This window comes from Macrobrachium rosenbergii, chromosome 25 (genome assembly GCF_040412425.1).
Source record: "Macrobrachium rosenbergii isolate ZJJX-2024 chromosome 25, ASM4041242v1, whole genome shotgun sequence".
NCBI lineage: Eukaryota > Metazoa > Arthropoda > Malacostraca > Decapoda > Palaemonidae > Macrobrachium > Macrobrachium rosenbergii.
The window spans coordinates 21,304,443-21,321,543 of NC_089765.1; the positions used below are offsets into that span (position 1 = coordinate 21,304,443).

General features: G+C 33.0%; 1 long non-coding RNA gene across 1 annotated transcript in view; it reads right to left on the reverse strand.

The window, feature by feature from the left end:
* Positions 1–631: 631 nt before the first annotated feature.
* LOC136852442 (uncharacterized) overlaps positions 632–17,101 on the reverse strand; it is a 411,726-nt gene continuing 395,256 nt past the window's right edge. Inside the window, exon 3 of the long non-coding RNA XR_010857142.1 lies at positions 632–751. This is a non-coding gene — a long non-coding RNA (uncharacterized lncRNA). The remainder of the gene's footprint in view (positions 752–17,101) is intronic.

Here is a 17,101-nt window from a genome sequence, read left to right on the forward strand (position 1 = left end):
AGGAGGAGGAGGAGGAGGAGGAGGAGGAGGAGGAGGAGGAGGAGGAGGAGGAGGAGAGAGAGAGAGAGAGAGAGAGAGAGAGAGAGAGAGAGAGAGAGAGATCACGTATGAGATAATATTTTCGCCAAGATTCTAACCTCATTTTTGTTTTCTTGTTTTTCGCTCATTAAGCTTCAATGCGAAATTTTTTTTTCCTCGCTCTTTTGTTCTTCATTTGAGATATGTAATCCTCCTGTAATGTATAGGGAGAATAAAGGCAAATGGTAAGTTGTTTATAGTGTTACAAGTACTGGCGATGAGAGCATATAAAAATAAATACCGAATAATTTTTTTCGTATAATCGAAATGACAAACTACCAACATATTATAGTTATGGAAATACTGTGATATATTAGCCATGAACGCTTGTCAGCATATCATTCATTGTTGAGGATTATTCATTGAATAAATCCTCTCAAAACTAATGTTATTTTTTACTCTGGTTCGATGGATTTAACCATGATAATCTCTTACCGATCAATTGACGTGTTTGTAGAAATGTACATAATTTTAAACGTCAGATAGTGAAACAATCTTACAGGAATGGCAATGAATATGAATGGAAAATAAAATTCGAATACACGTACCTTGCTCTTAAACTTAGTTGCTGATCTTACGTTCAAGTCGTTAACTTATAATTATATCTTCTTAGTTGCTATCTGGCCTGTATGGAACTTCATTCTAGATTTGGTCTTCCTCTTCTGACAGGTATCTGAAATTTTTAGATACAAACTTTAGTTCTATTAAGTATCTTTTTCCAGATGTTTATCAACCTTTGGCATCAGCGTTCAACTGGCTATTAGCGCATGCTTTATTGAATTGGTCGTAATTCTGATCACCCCATTGCCTTTTGCTTCAGATCTTCCCGGACTACACTATCCGTCACGTAATACTAGACTTGCAGTTGAAAAGATTTATTATTTTTTTTTCTTGCATTAAGTATGATCAATGAGTCTCATTTCATAGTTTTTTTTTGTTGTAACTTTGTAATTTGTTATTTGTTTTTTTAAAGTTAAATCTTCACCTTTCTATTTCTTTATCCATAATGGGCCGCTTTCTAGTTGGAGCCTTTGAACTTGCAGCATTATGCTTCTTCTCTAGCTGGGATGGCAGTTTGTCTAACAATGATAATGATAATAAAAACAACAATAATAACATCTCCACAACGTAATATATGGCATCAAGGAAGAATTAATTATTCCTTGAAGGTAATTTTACTGGCCTGCCCAGTATATCAGTCAGGGATAGAATTCATTATCTGTGAAATTAACTTTGGTGCTACACTTTAATCTCCCATTTTTTCATGGGAATCCTAAACTAGTTTCAGATCAGACGAGATAAATTCTCAGAAACACATTACTCATTTCCTCTTACAGAAGACTATATTTTATGGATTAAAGTCTAGATAGTAGTTTGCTTTTCATATTCTGCATGCCTTTGATTTTATTTTGAGACGCTAAGATTCATACACGAGGCCAAAATGGACAAAGAAATTTGGGAACCTGTGACTAATTTTCATTCACTCAACGGGCTGACACGAATTCCAAAAGGATACTGAGATCACATAATAAGAAGACTAATGTCAAAATGTGAGGAAATCGACATAAATTAAACTCCTGAAAATTACCCAGGTTAAAATTAAAGCTTGGAAAATACCAGAAGAGTGAACAAAATACTTCTAACAATTCCTGTGAATGGGTGGCCGAAAAAAATAGAGAACTACTTATTAAGGCCTCAAGTAAAGGAAATTATGATTCAGTTTTCAAATCAATGATTTCTAGCTACACTGTGGACTTGAGTTGAGGTTCTGAATTGAGATTTTCATTAACAAGCATTAGTTGAAAGTATCGTTAATGCATGTTAAGTGCTTCTATGAAACTATTCATGTGGTTAAAGATTGAAATAAAAAAATCATGTTTCGTTGCTGAAATACTTAAGTGCAAATGATTTCTGACAGAGAGAGAGAGAGAGAGAGAGAGAGAGAGAGAGAGAGAGAGAATTTGTCTTTAAAGTAACTTTTTCTCCACTAAAGGATAATTTAATGAGCTACAAACTCAGGGTAATGGTTTCCACAAACATCTCATTTTGTTCAGTGGCAAAATAACCGTAATTCCTAATTTCCACGCAAGTATAGAGCAACATCTACAAGTACTTCTTAGGAGAACACCTTAATAACTAAGGTGTTTGCCAGGAAGGTGAGTGTGTCTGGCGAAGGATATTGCATATCATAAATCTAGTCAAGGTCTTGTTGAAGGGATGCTGGGAGCTAAGCATTATTGAAGCCAACTTGCAGTTGGGGAGAGCACCTTGAAGCTTTACGTTTATGACTCTTCAATGTGTTGCTGGAACGTGTTGGAATTTTATGGTTGTCCCTCTTCGGTGTCTCGCTGGAAAATGAAGAGAGCAATGGTACTGGGATATAGATAGGTTATGAATACTGAAGTGAGGTGTCTGCCTAATATTTACAAATGCCCTTTTTAAGTAACTTGTATTTTATAATGGGAATATCTTTGGCCTTAAACAGCGCATGTCAGTGTAAAATGATGATTTAATTTTCATTATTTCCCCTTTCTTTGCGTGTGTATGTAGGTATGTGTGTATATATGCATATATATATATATATATATATATATATATATATATATATATATATATATATATATATATATATATATATGTGTGTGTGTGTGTGTGTGTGTATACATATACGTATATATATATATATATATATATATATATGTATATATATATATATATATATATATATATATATATATATATATATATATATATATATATATATATATATATATATATATATATATATATATATATATATATATATATATATATATATATATATATATATATATATATATATATATATATATATATATATAGAGAGAGAGAGAGAGAGAGAGAGAGAGAGAGAGAGAGAGAGAGAGAGAGTAGAGAGAGAGATTTGAGAGAGTGTTTGTAAGTGTTATTTGGTACAGCATTTTTCGGTACACCAAAGGGGGTATAAAGTAAAATCGTGATTTAGAAAGTAGGTGATGACTATACAAGTGAACAATTGATAGAGGGTGAAAATTGTGTTGATTGAAAATAACGTTGGTGTTTGAATCCACTGTATGTTATGAAACAGTTATGGTGGGAGCTTGGAAACTAAGAGAGACTTTACTTGGCATAACTAAAGAATAAACTTGTTATTGAATTGTTAGGGTAAAGTGGAAAGATTAGAACACTATTTTATCTTTTCAATACAAAATAAACTTGGAGGAAAATTTTTAATGAAATAATACGAAAAGACGTTAAATATAGTGAAGGTTTCCTTGTCTCATTTTCACTACCTTCAATAGATCTCAAAGAAATCCTTCACAATCCTGTTATCGAAGTCCTCTGAATGCTCGATGAGCGTCCCTTTTCCCTCGACCACTAATCTCCGTTTCCCTATTTAGTGAAATTTTTCCATTCTTTGAGATGTCTGTCGTAAACATCCAATAAAATAAACCGTTTTGCTTATTGCTTTTCCATTTTGTTTCTATATCCATCAAATCTGGTTCAAGATTATGTCATTTGTTTCAGTATATTCTATTCATTGTTTGTCTTTCCACACACGCACGCACACACACACACACACACAGAGAGAGAGAGAGAGAGAGAGAGAGAGAGAGAGAGAGAGAGAGAGAGAGAGAGAGAGAGAGAGAATCCCGCATTTTTCTACTCTCGCGCGCGTTAGAGGGGAGCCTAATTTCCGTGAGCTAATAAGATAGTAACGCGACGCCCTGACCGCAAACAAGCGGGAAATGGAACATTATCTCCCTATGGGCTCTCCTTTATAGGAGGTTGAAATGGGTTTTCACGCTGCTCTAAATCTTCGACTTTTAAGTGAAAGGATACGTGGGCATATTTCCGTGGGAAAGACGGTGTATGTATTCAGTATTCCCTACAACATTTTTTTTATACTTTCTTTTTTCCTAAACTTTTGGGAGTGTCTTATATGTTTTCTGCGTAATATTTCTACACTAATTTCCGATGGATCTACTAATTTCCTAATGAAAAACACGTAAAAGAATAACATTACCAACGCCCTTTTAAATTTTTTGGTATGTTTACAGACGTAATTTTCAAGTAATATTAATGTGGTTCGAACTTCAAAAAGAACTGCAAAACCATCCCGAAGTTATACTTTGTTGTTGTAATCAAGAATTTATATTTTAAGCTTGCCTTATTTGGATGTACGTTCGGGTTGAGTAATAATAATAATAATAATAATAATAATAATAATAATAATAATAATAATAATAATAATAATAATAATAATAATAATAATAACTTGCAATTCTCTCATTAAGAAATACATTCAGTATCGTTCCAGGATTATGCAGATAATAGTTACCCTCTCCCAAGAAAGTAATACTGACTGAAGATCATCCAACACTGGATCACATTCAGAGCCTGCCCTTTCCAATACAGAACCCAGGAAGCAAGAACGAATTACCCAGAGGTTACACAGAACATTCGAAGTAACAGAACAACGAATAAAACGCAGACTCCATCACATCAGATAATAAAAATTTTTGCAATCATATAGGTTCGAGTCGCTGGTGAGGACGAAGATATACGGGCACATTCCATTAACAATACATTCAGCCTCTGCTGACTTACGCAGTGAATCGTGTACCTACAAATTAGTCGATAAATATCTCTGGGAATATTATATATCGATTGAAGAGAAGACCTGTTTCCGTTTCAGTACTTTTGATTTGGACTTATCCTAAGAGTCAGGTCATAATTTCTCTTTGTTATGTCCTAATGCAAAAAGGGTAAAAAATATACTTTGTTTTCCACAAATAAACACACATAGGTCATGAAAGTCAAAGTAACATGAAATTTACGAGTATGTTGTGAGCTTTGCTGGGAAATAATTGGAAGTTGGAGAATAGCGTCTGGTTACGCTGTGATAATAAAATTCGTTGCCGTTCAGTCATATGGAGCCAGACCTGTGAAATACGAAAACAAGAGTAGTGTTACTAAAGAGAGAAAAAAGCAATAGAGGTAATAATAAAAAAAAGTATTTACGAATCTTTACCGGGGACTTCCCGTAATACTGTTCAATAGCGTGAAACGCATTTTATTTATTTCGTAGATGCAAACTGTAAGAAAAACAGCAAAATAATATACTGCAGTTTTATATATGAATAAGCCAAAGTTCCATATATTATACGCTATGGCTACAATACCTATCTGTTGCAATGAAAATGCACGGAACACTTCTATGGTGTAAAGTCGAAACATTTTGTTTTCTTTACTTTGATATTGGTATGTTTTGTTTTCATTTCACTTGTTAATGTATGGATGTATGTACATATGTATGTATGTATATATATATATATATATATATATATATATATATATATATATATATATATATATATATATATATATATATAAACATACATACATATACATACATACATACACACTGTATGTATATATTGATGTTGCAATCAACACCTAAATGTAATAATTGAATTTCAGCTGGGGACTCCAACTGGTGAGTCCAAATTGCTAGACCACAGAATAGAAAGTTCTCTCGTTCACTAGCACTGATGATACGTGACATTCACTTCCGAGCTTTGTATGACTGCGCAAATCTGTGCGAAATATGGGTCCTATAATATTATGCGTCGAGGGATTCAATAATGTACCGAAGAATATTACACTGCAGCGGTTGTGGTACTGACGGTAAAATATGATGAATTCTCGTAAAATGTCAACAGAGTTTTCATCAAAATAATTTTCAGACAGTCTCCTCTCTTCGTTAATTAAAACACGGAGGGAACATAACAAATGAAAGGCCCCGAAATGAATATGTCCGATTTTGTTGGAGGTCGGAATTGGGAACGGATTAGTGCAATGATGAAACGGACAAAACAAATTTCCCGTTATCAACCTGTGATTTTTTTATTTTTACTCCCCATATTTTATAGCAAAAGGATTATTTTCTAATATCTTAAGATCTTGCTTCACATGTAGTGCCTATTTTAATGCATATGTCGTAAAAACTTGGGTATTATAATTTAAATTTTATCATCTCTAAATCCTGTGATGTTAAGGGCAAATATTGTAAAATCTAATATTTAGTTTGTTAACTTATTAGACCAGTTTAGTAAACTACGCATCATATTCAGTATCCTGTTTGTTTGAGTTACTGGAAGGAAAAATACATTACTTCGTACAGCAGACTAATAAGAATGACAATCCATTGTGCATTCTCTCTCTCTCTCTCTCTCTCTCTCTCTCTCTCTCTCTCTCTCTCTCTCTCTCTCTCTCTCTCTTTTACACAACTTAAATTTTTTTATTCAGATTCTGATTGAAACAAGGAAATGATTCTAGCCTATGCTTGAAGCATTAAACAAGTAAAAAGTATAATTCTTGATATTTATAAACAATATAATTTCCGTTAATAGCATACTAGTACAACGTTCCTGTGTTCCCATCTTTACTAACTTGCTGTATTTAGATATACTTCCTACACAAGTATAATTAGCTAATGAGAATTTTATTTCAAAGTTAATATATATATATATACACACACACACACACACACACACACACACACACACACACACACACACACATATATATATATATATATATATATATATATATATATATATATATATATATATATATGTGTGTGTGTGTGTGTGTGTGTGTGTGTGTGTATCTATATCAATAATCGTGTGCAATTTCAAGAAAGGCAAAGAGGCGGATCACCAAAGCCGCTTTTTGTCCACTTAGTGTTTTTCTCACGCTATACAAAAAAGGCCAGAGCTTAAAAGCTCACTGAAATATATAATTTAGTTTTGGAAATTGAAGTCAGCAAACATGCAAATTCCATGCAAAAGTATTCCTTCTTGTAATTTACCCAATTCTGTAAACAATGTCGTGGCAACTCATACGCAAAACAGATAATCTAAATGGAAATTATATGACTGCCGGAATATTTCTTCCTCGGGATGAGGATCCCAAAACAAACTAAACGAGGGGCAGAATCCTCCGAAAGTCTCCGGATCAAGGATCCTGGAGCCCTCCCTTCCTGTCATGTTTTCAAACAAACTACTGAATATTGCAAGAAGATTCCAATATTCTCAGTCTCAGTTTTCTCTGTATCACTGCTATCTCCTTTAGTGTCAAGGATATGCAACTTCGAGACAGCCAAATGAAAACGGTATTTATTTATATCAGCTGAATATTTGAATTTCCTATCGGATGGCGCTCCTCGAGAGACAGGTTGAAACATAAGGCTGCTGAATATAATGTATTAGGATCGCAGCTCAAGTGTTATCAGACATATATTCTTTAACATATTTGAATTGCACGGTTCTTCAATAATTTACTTTTTTAAACTGCCAAACCCATTTTTGTGTACATAGAAATAAAGCATATTTATTTTCTTAAGGAATACATAATTACTCTAGGAATGTCGCTTTTGGTTCTGTTCGTACTTTTTAAAAAAAAAGTTTTACCAAAAGTTCTTTATCATTTTCATTAAGACGCGTTCATTTTACTTTATCTATAAAAGTAGGACACCTTATGTATAGCACTTGTCAGTTATTTCCTTGATTTATTTAGCTAGCGTTACTGTCCAGAAGAAAGTAAAAAGAAAATAATTCTTTTCTGATAAAATATTAGTTCTTTAAAATGAGAATAAGAGTTCGGACGCCTTCAATAACTTATTAATCATAATGCCAAATTTGGATAAACTCTTACAGACAAATATTTTATGTCACCCTCGAGAAACATACACAGCTTGCGTCTTCTATTCACTTACAGCGACAGCCTCACTGTTTCTCCGACTTCAATATTTAACTTGTCCTCCATCGATCCCCTACAACTTTTAAATAGATGTTTTTTACAAGAGGAGCGAGTAGATGAAATATGGCACAATTATACCGTAGACATTCCCATTTTTCGAAATTTTGTTCATCCGATAATTCTTAATCCTTTCTTTATTAGGTCTCTACGGCTCAGCATTATTCGCTGCTGTAGTTCTGTTTTTTTTTTTTTCTATACTAACGGGCACAATAGGGTTTAAAAAGGTCTTAGGACAATTCATATGTTGTTCAGAGGGGCAAATCACAGGAATATTTATTATAACCATCAAAAATTTTAAGCTATGTGTAGTCAGTATAATCTTCATAATACTGACTTGCTTGACCTTGGACTCCAGTTAAGGTCACTGCTGTATAAGATATGTTAGGTGTCCCTGACGTCACAGACGGGTTCTATTCCATACATTCCATTGAATTTATTGAAAAATGTGACACCATCAAGCGTCAGGAAGGTCTCTGAGGCTGGATTAGAGATGGCATGGTAATGTGTTATCAGAAATTCAAACCGATCCTAACATATTCCACAAACGAATACGAGTAACAGCTTTTGTGCCCTACGACTAATATTTCCAAAGGTTTAGACTCCTTTTTCTCCTAACGTATTGAGAATGCAAAGAAATGTTGCTACCATTTATGTAATTTCTGACAATCGTTCAATTAATGCCTATTTCATATGATAAAAAAATTTCTATAGTTTAATATGAAAATGTGTGGTAATTTTGCGCATGAAAACGTTACCATCGGAAAAAGAATGCAGATTTAATTTCAGTTACCCTTCGGCCTAACCATCAAACACATGACTTTCTTTCTTGAATTATTTTTCCCTGAAAGGATCCTATTTGGGTATTGTTGAAGAATTTCCATTTCAAAGGACATTCATAAAACTTTTTCCATTCCCCTCGTATGTCTTGCAGCATTTCCTCTGAAAGATAATTGCAGAATGTATTTCATTTTCAAGATCCTGTTTCGAGGTGAAATCAAGCCTGTTTTATTGCTTACAGAATGCTATATGAATGCTATATATATGTATGTATGTATGTATGTATGTATGTATGTATGTATGTATGTATGTATGTATGTATGTATGTATGTGTATATATATATATATATATATATATATATATATATATATATATATATATATATACATACATACATACATACATACATGCATGCATACATTCCATGCCGCGCCTATTCATCCATGTTTACTTAACGTCAATCGGCAATTTTACAAAGGCTATGTTATTAATGCATGATATTTAATAGATTAGCTTTATAATACAAAATGTTCCAATTTTGTTCAGTAACTGATACCTCTCTATTTTGTGATTTATATTGTACTCCTCACTCTTATTAACACATAATAAACGTGAAAGGAAATGATGAAAATTTTATTTTGATAAAAACCCTTGTTTAATATGCGTATGCTTTTATTTCAAAGATATGAGCTCAATCTTGCGTTTTGTCTAGAGAAATAAAAACAAAATATGAAGCATAAAACCAAGAGTTGTAAGTTTAAACTGGCTTAAATGAATTATATTGTATGTACACATACAACGATAAAATAGGTGACTCCAATAAAATATGGCAAAGCAAAATATATATGACATTACAGGGAGAGGCAGTAAATATATAGATAATTAAAATAAAATCTTAGGGAACCATGCATGGAAAATGGATCTATTAAGATTTTCTTAACCACTTTTCATTCCTACCTGATTACTGGGAAAATTTTTAGAAAATGGGTGTGTGAAAAGAAAATATGTTTTATTTGTTCCAAACACGGTCTCCCACATTCACGGAAATGAGATTCCTGTCAATTCTCCCTATATTCACTCTTTACAATTCCCCCCTGGTCTTTCTTTTCCTTCGGAAGAAAACCATAAAATATGAAAATAACAAAGAATCGCCCTGAGTTATGTACGACGTTATTTACACCCGCAATTCATTTTCTGTTTCTAATGGCCTCTGCGCACACAGCTTCATCATAGTTCTCTCGGTATATTTCAAGAAAACATGCAAAGGTCTTAACAAGGGAAGGAATAATAGCCTGGACTTAGTGAGCGGAAAGAATACCACTCCCTTTTTCGACCTAATAATTTTACTCGTAATCGAGACAGTATTTTCATCACCTATATCCTAAACAGAGAGACGCCATTCGTTATGTCTAACGATACAATTCGTTGGATTTTTTTTTTTTTTTTATAATTCTTGCGTTGCGCCTTACAGTTCTTTATCTAATGTCTATATCTGAAATTTAATGCATCATGTATCTATGGACCTTGCTGCATAGCGCAAGGATCATTTATGCATATTCGTCCGTTGTTTAAATTACATTTACGATCTAAACAACAAATATCAAAACATTACAAACTTTCGATAACCTCAATGACCTTTGAACTTCTCCAGAATGTAAAACGTAAATTGGTTCCCTCCTCTTTTGCGGACAACATATCGCATTCTGTTGTCCTTTTCCCATACTCTGAGGGTCCATATTCTTATTACAAAAATCCATAATTCCTGCTTACATTTTCTGCCATTTCTGTTTTTCCTCTCTGCATTTTATATCATCAAATCAGTCTACAAAACTAACTGAAATATTTCGATATATTGACTATTCCCTGTTTACTTTTCTGAGCCTCCACCTTCATTTAGCCCTAGCATTAATGTTGTTCTGCCACAATGCTCTTTTATTACTGTCTATTGTGTTCCTACAATCTGCAGTTAAAACTCAGCTGTGGGCAATTCTCAATCATGCATCCACTTTCTTGTTCAATAGACCCTCTTTGAGAACGTTAATTGATTTTCTTTTGATTCTCTACCTGATTGTATCGAGGAAATTTTTCATATTTTCTCTTTCATTCAGAAGTATTCCAAAACGATCTGATACGCACACAAAAAAAAAGTTAAATGAGATGTGCAGTTTTTTGTATTATACGGGAATTATAAATCAGCATTTTAAATAATGATATGAATTTTATGAATATCAAATCTAGCTGAAAAATTAAAAAAAACGAACTGTGTCTCGTAAATGCGGCATATGCTACATTAGAAGTCTTTTAAATTATCTTTTTATTCTATTTGCCTTCTCGTTAACAGAATCTGTCTACATGTACATTCACCATACATTCAAAACTAATGCCTAAAAATATTGCACTGATGTTTTTGCGAAGTGTCTGCATATTCCGAAAATATGTCTGAATATAATTTTCATGAATTGGTAAAAAAAAAAATCTTAAAACAAAGATATGGAGGGAAAAATAATGTTCAACAACAATCTCCTCTGTTTCAATGTGTTGCACAGTTGTGCGTGCGCTGGGACGTGTGTACGTGTGTGTGTTTATGTGCGTGTGAGTGCATGTAAGCCAACAGCCCGAGTATAATAAAGGTCTCGGCTGACAACGTCATTTCTCGTATCCCCGCCATGAAATGTGTTTATCGTTACCATTCACGGCTGATAACAATGAAATTCTTTGATAGCTGGGAGAGATGCTTTATGAGCAAACAAGAAGACCCGCGATATTCGGGGAAACAAATGATGAATGGGGTGGGATGAAGACTGTTGATGGCAGGGATGCGAATAAACGGGGGTACGTTCCTGATAATGGATTCAACGAAGGGCGGCGATATCGTCCTTTCATTCGTTCGCAAGTACTAAAGGTTATGATACGCGCCGTTTTGTATAACGCGAGGTGATCTTTAAAACCGCTTCCACAGTATCTGATCAGCTGCACAAGCATTTAGGAGACGTAACGACAATAAAGGCAGATATGTTGTACTCGTTTGTACCAAGATTACAGCTGTAAATATGACGATAGGTATTTCAAAACACTTATCCAGTTGTAGGTTGACTCTGATGGTGCCTGATTTCGGATATGCTTTCTTTCTGTCAATAAAGCGGTTCATTCACAAGGATTGCGCAAGCTGGAGGAAAAATTTAGTAAAGTTACAAAACCTTAATTTTGGTCATAAAGACAATGACGCGAACAAAATATGGGAAAACAAAGTAAAAAACAAAAAAAAAAAAGAAAGCTAACAGTATTACACAACTACTAATACCAGGATTCAATGAGCAACCTCATAACATAAAAACACAACTGACATATAATTTAAAGAGAACGTAACAGCAAGGAGATATTACAAGAACTACCAAGCTGTAGATTATCTTCAAAGCTCCGTTCTAAATAATCTGTATATAAGGGAAAGTAATTTGTACTCACATCTGTAGCGTCTTTTACTACTGCCAATATTTGAAAAAAAAACTAAGGCACTAGTTTTTATATGTACAACTGTCGAAAGACTTCAGTAAAAGACTATCTTTCCTAGCCAACAATGTTTGTTGATACTGTAAGAGTAGTTGATAGCACTACTAAACTTCATAATGATTTAACTTAAAACAACTTGGTTTTAAATTTCTTAGAAAAATGTTGGTAACTTAACTTATTTGTTGTAACAATGATCAAACTATATGTAAGATATTATGGAATGCTCTAACACAGTTCACGATTTACTTCAGATTGAATAAAGTGAGTGGTATTTAGCTATTCATTATATGTAATATATGAAGAGGACTGGCTACAACTAGTATGAAATAAGGCTTTCTACTTTAATCTTTTCGAGATTCTTGTCTTCGGAATAATGCCTTACGAAATGATTGATTCGTAAACTAGATTATATATTTTACTTATCTCACTCCTAGACAATAAACTCAATAAAAATATAAGGGTGACAAGTGTTAAGGCACATTTCTAAACGTAAGCTTAAACAATCATTTGTATAAAAATGGAAACAAATATGAATGCAGCCAAGAGCAAAACGAAATTGCGTTAGAAGAATCTGCAATTTTGCTGCGGCGAGAAAGAGGATCTGCAGGAATTAAGGGACCATGATCATGCAATGGAGGAGGGAAGCTTTAATTAATTCTTGTATAGAATACTGAAGAGAATAATCCTCTTAAGTATAAGAATAGAACTCCACGTTAATGACCTTGTATATCACTTATATACTGATATATATCGTAGGAAATGTTTTCAAAATGTTATTGTGGTTACATTTGCGCAAATACTTTAAGATGTATTTCAGACAATTGCCTCATTCAAATAATGATGTGTGAGGTGCTCCCCTTCATTATCGAAATAATTATGCTATTATTTATTCTAATTTCCTCATTTTCACCTTCGTTATGAAATACATTATTCCAAGTTGTTACGGGTGATGTAATTAGAAGAGCGCTTTATCTAGAAATCCCTTTGTTATTGGTTTGTAAACTTGAAATATATTTTCGAAATTCCTCCCAATTAATTTTCTTACATAACCTCCCTTTTTACTGGTTTCTGAACCTTCAGTTTTCCATCAACTGAGCTCTAAATTCCAGATGCTCTGAACATCCCAATCTATACGGTAACTGGTAATTATTAGACTGTAGAGGGTCACATCTGTGGTAGACCAGGCATGCACAAAATCTACCCTCTTGAAAAGGCATATATATATATATATATATATATATATATATATATATATATATATATATATATATATATATATATATATATATATATATATATATATATATATATATAGAGGGTCACATCTGTGGTAGACCAGACATGCACAAAATCTACCCTCTTGAAAAGGCATATATATATATATATATATATATATATATATATATATATATATATATATATATATATATATATATATATATATATATATATATACATATACATATATATATACATATATATATATATATATATATATATATATATATATATATATATATATATATATATATATATATATATATATATATATATATATATATATCTTTATACTCATGCGACTATTTTGTATTCGAGAAAATTTAGCCCCAACTATCACTGAATATTGAATTCAGCATGCCTTGGCAATAACCTACACCCAGAGAATTATAAGATATATGTGCATTGTCAGACAAGTAGTTAGAGTGTAGAGTACTAACTGTATGTTCATGTTAAGAAAATTAAGCGTTATGCAGTGAAATGCATGATACGTGAATATATTCTTGTAAGTCCAGTAAGGGCTTTTTAATTTAAACTGATTAGCAAATTATGCACCCTTTTGATAGTTATAGGTCAGACCTGCAGTAGTGAAGAGAGAGAGAGAGAGAGAGAGAGAGAGAGAGAGAGAGAGAGAGAGAGAGAGAGAGCACAAAAAAGTGATTATTACTCCATCAAATGTATACATCACCATTTCATAGTTAAAAACAAGAGTGCTTTGACGAGGTAATCCTTTCCCCACTAAACTGAAACTATTCATAACATTTTCTTAAGGAATGCTCTCTCAAATAATAAAGCTACCTTATGACATATACTTTACGCATTCGTTCTAAAAAGGAAAATTTACAGAATTTTTTTTTTTTTGCGCCTGGTTAAAAAAAGTTCTTATTTTGATTTTCAAATGTGTGGCAGATGTTTTACTTAAAACTTATATTTTATGTCTCTTTTAGGTAGTTGATGAAAATATGAACTTCACACCGGCTTATTTGTTCATCATCATTCCTATACGATGTAAACATTTTAATTCTTTTGTTCAGTTCTTCTATTTTGCTGCAGTTTCTTTAATACACTACTAAGAAATCTATGGTTTATGTCTGTGGTTTATTATATATCCTTACTAAATTATAATATTTTACTCATATCATTTCAAAGGATTTTTTTTATTATATCAGCTTCCTAATATCTGCTGAAATGAAATCCCTGGATCTGATATCACACGTGTATTTATGATTTTCCTGTAATTAATCATTCAAATGATTAGGAACTGCACAGACCAGCGATAAGTAATCGCTACGAAGTATCTAATTTTTTCTCCCATAATTTAAGGACACTGATTTCTACCAACATGTAAACTGTCTTTTGGTCCCCAGTAACACTGAAAGTAATATTTTATTAATACCTTCTTGTTTATAAAGTATCCTACTTTTAAGGCTTAATGCCACACATCCTGAAAAAAATACAAAAATTTCTTTCGGAGGTGTAAATACCTTATTAGATTATGGAGACTCATTTTTCCTTCATTTCTTCATATTTTGCATAATCTTTCATCAATTCCTACTGCCTTTCCTATCTCAACATTTCGCTTCTTCTTTCTTTTATTATATGTGAACTTAGAACCCATTTCAATTTCCTGCTCTCTGAAGAGATCTGCATCACAATGAAGACTATCTAAAGTATTCCTTTGTCGTTTTAGATTTCATTCCGGCAAAATAATATTTCCCTTTCTTATATAAGGCCAGAATTCCATTCGATTATCCTCCTAGTTCTGTTTACCCAGGTGATTTCTTCCGGAATCAGATATCTTTCGCTACAGCTTCCTGTCTGCGAGCATTATATTGAAAGTGATCTTCCTAGGACTGTCAGCCAGCCCTCATTCATAGCTGGATTTTGTCAATCTCCTGGGTTATTTACTATGGCTCTCTGCATCAGTATTTTTCTCTCGTTCTCACTTTCTCTTAGTCTACATATGCAAAAAAGAAGAGAGAGAGAGAGAGAGAGAGAGAGAGAGAGAGAGAGAGAGAGAGAGAGAGAGAGAGAGAGAGAGAGAGAGAGAGAGAGAGGAATACTAGTAAAAATTCTTATTAAAATATCAATACATCAGCTCCTACCTCCCTATAATAAATGTTCTTTACAATTCTTATGAAAGCATATTCAGAAAAATAATAATACAACACAGTCTCACTAACCTTGATCAGAACTTAAAGATGACACCAACAAACTATTATTGGCTATGCCTGAAGACGGCTGGGTAATTTATTTCCCTTTGATCAAAAATTTATTTTTACCTTGTGAATGAAGAGGAATGATTCAAATTTTGCACTGATGAAACAAAAGTTAGCGTAGCTAAAGAAGAAGTATAAAGAATCCTGCATGCTTGACTTTGAAAATAATTTCTGCAAATGAAATCAAGTTGTCTGCGTTTTTTTATGGCGGTAATGAAGTATTCGCTGAAGTAAATCTCTCTCTCTCTCTCTCTCTCTCTCTCTCTCTCTCTCTCTCTCTCTCTCTCTCTCTCTCTCTCTCTTAAGTATTGGCTAACATTTGGGTGAACATGTGTATGTAAGTACACATGCAATTTTGTAATTATCTCAAAATAAATACCCATCATACTTTCTTATATAATTATACGATATTGTCCATTGCTTTCTCTTCGCATTGCAAAAGCTAATGGAATGATGGTTCAGAACTGTGCAGTGAAAGGGAAATGAAAATGATTATCTCCTTTTGTTTTTTTAAACAAATACTCTCATTCAGCCTTTGTTCTTTCAAAAACGTACTCTATTATGTAAAGTCCACTGAAAAAAAGGAAGTCATTCATCAAATGGCAAAAACAAAAATCGTTCACTTTTTTAAACGAAATGGTAGTGAAAGGTATCAAACTTTGAAGTCTTTTATCTTTCTCTCTTTATATCATCTTCATTTTCAAGTAAATGATGAATATCATTGTGGCCTATTGCCCATGTAGCATGGCTGGAACGGAGTCTATCAAACATAATGGCTATTCTGAGAAAAAAATGCAAACGATTACCTTGTCTAGCGTGCGCATCCCGATGCGAATGTTGCTATCTAAAACAATATCTCTAGATTAGTTTTATATCGAAACCTCAGCGTTAATTGTCGTTGCAAAAGAAACATTCGGAAATCTCTCATCAAAAGGCAAAACATGAACATGAACTTAATTGGGAACATGAACCTAACTTTCACTGATTATAGTATCCTGCAAATAATATATTTTCAAGATAATATTTCCTGACTTATTCAGAAATAACCGATTCGGAGAGCCAAATCAGAAATTCCTACTCGATGTAGGCCTATTGACTTGCCTTCATCACAGGAATGGTAAGCTAACTAGCGTCTAAGAACCTTCAGAGTCGCTATTCCCCACCTGCATCAGCCATTTGAACGCTGTATTCGACCTTTCCTCAGTATATAATAATTAGAGCTGAAACAACAGCAGAGATAGAGGGATTTCCATGTTAATTTTGTTCACATATGATAAAGGACGTCATTTAAGTAAAACGAACAAGGATAACCCACACAAATCAACGCAATTGTTTCAGTAGTGAATGATATGGGCAAGGAATAATGATATTAGGAATTAATGGATGATAATTAGCT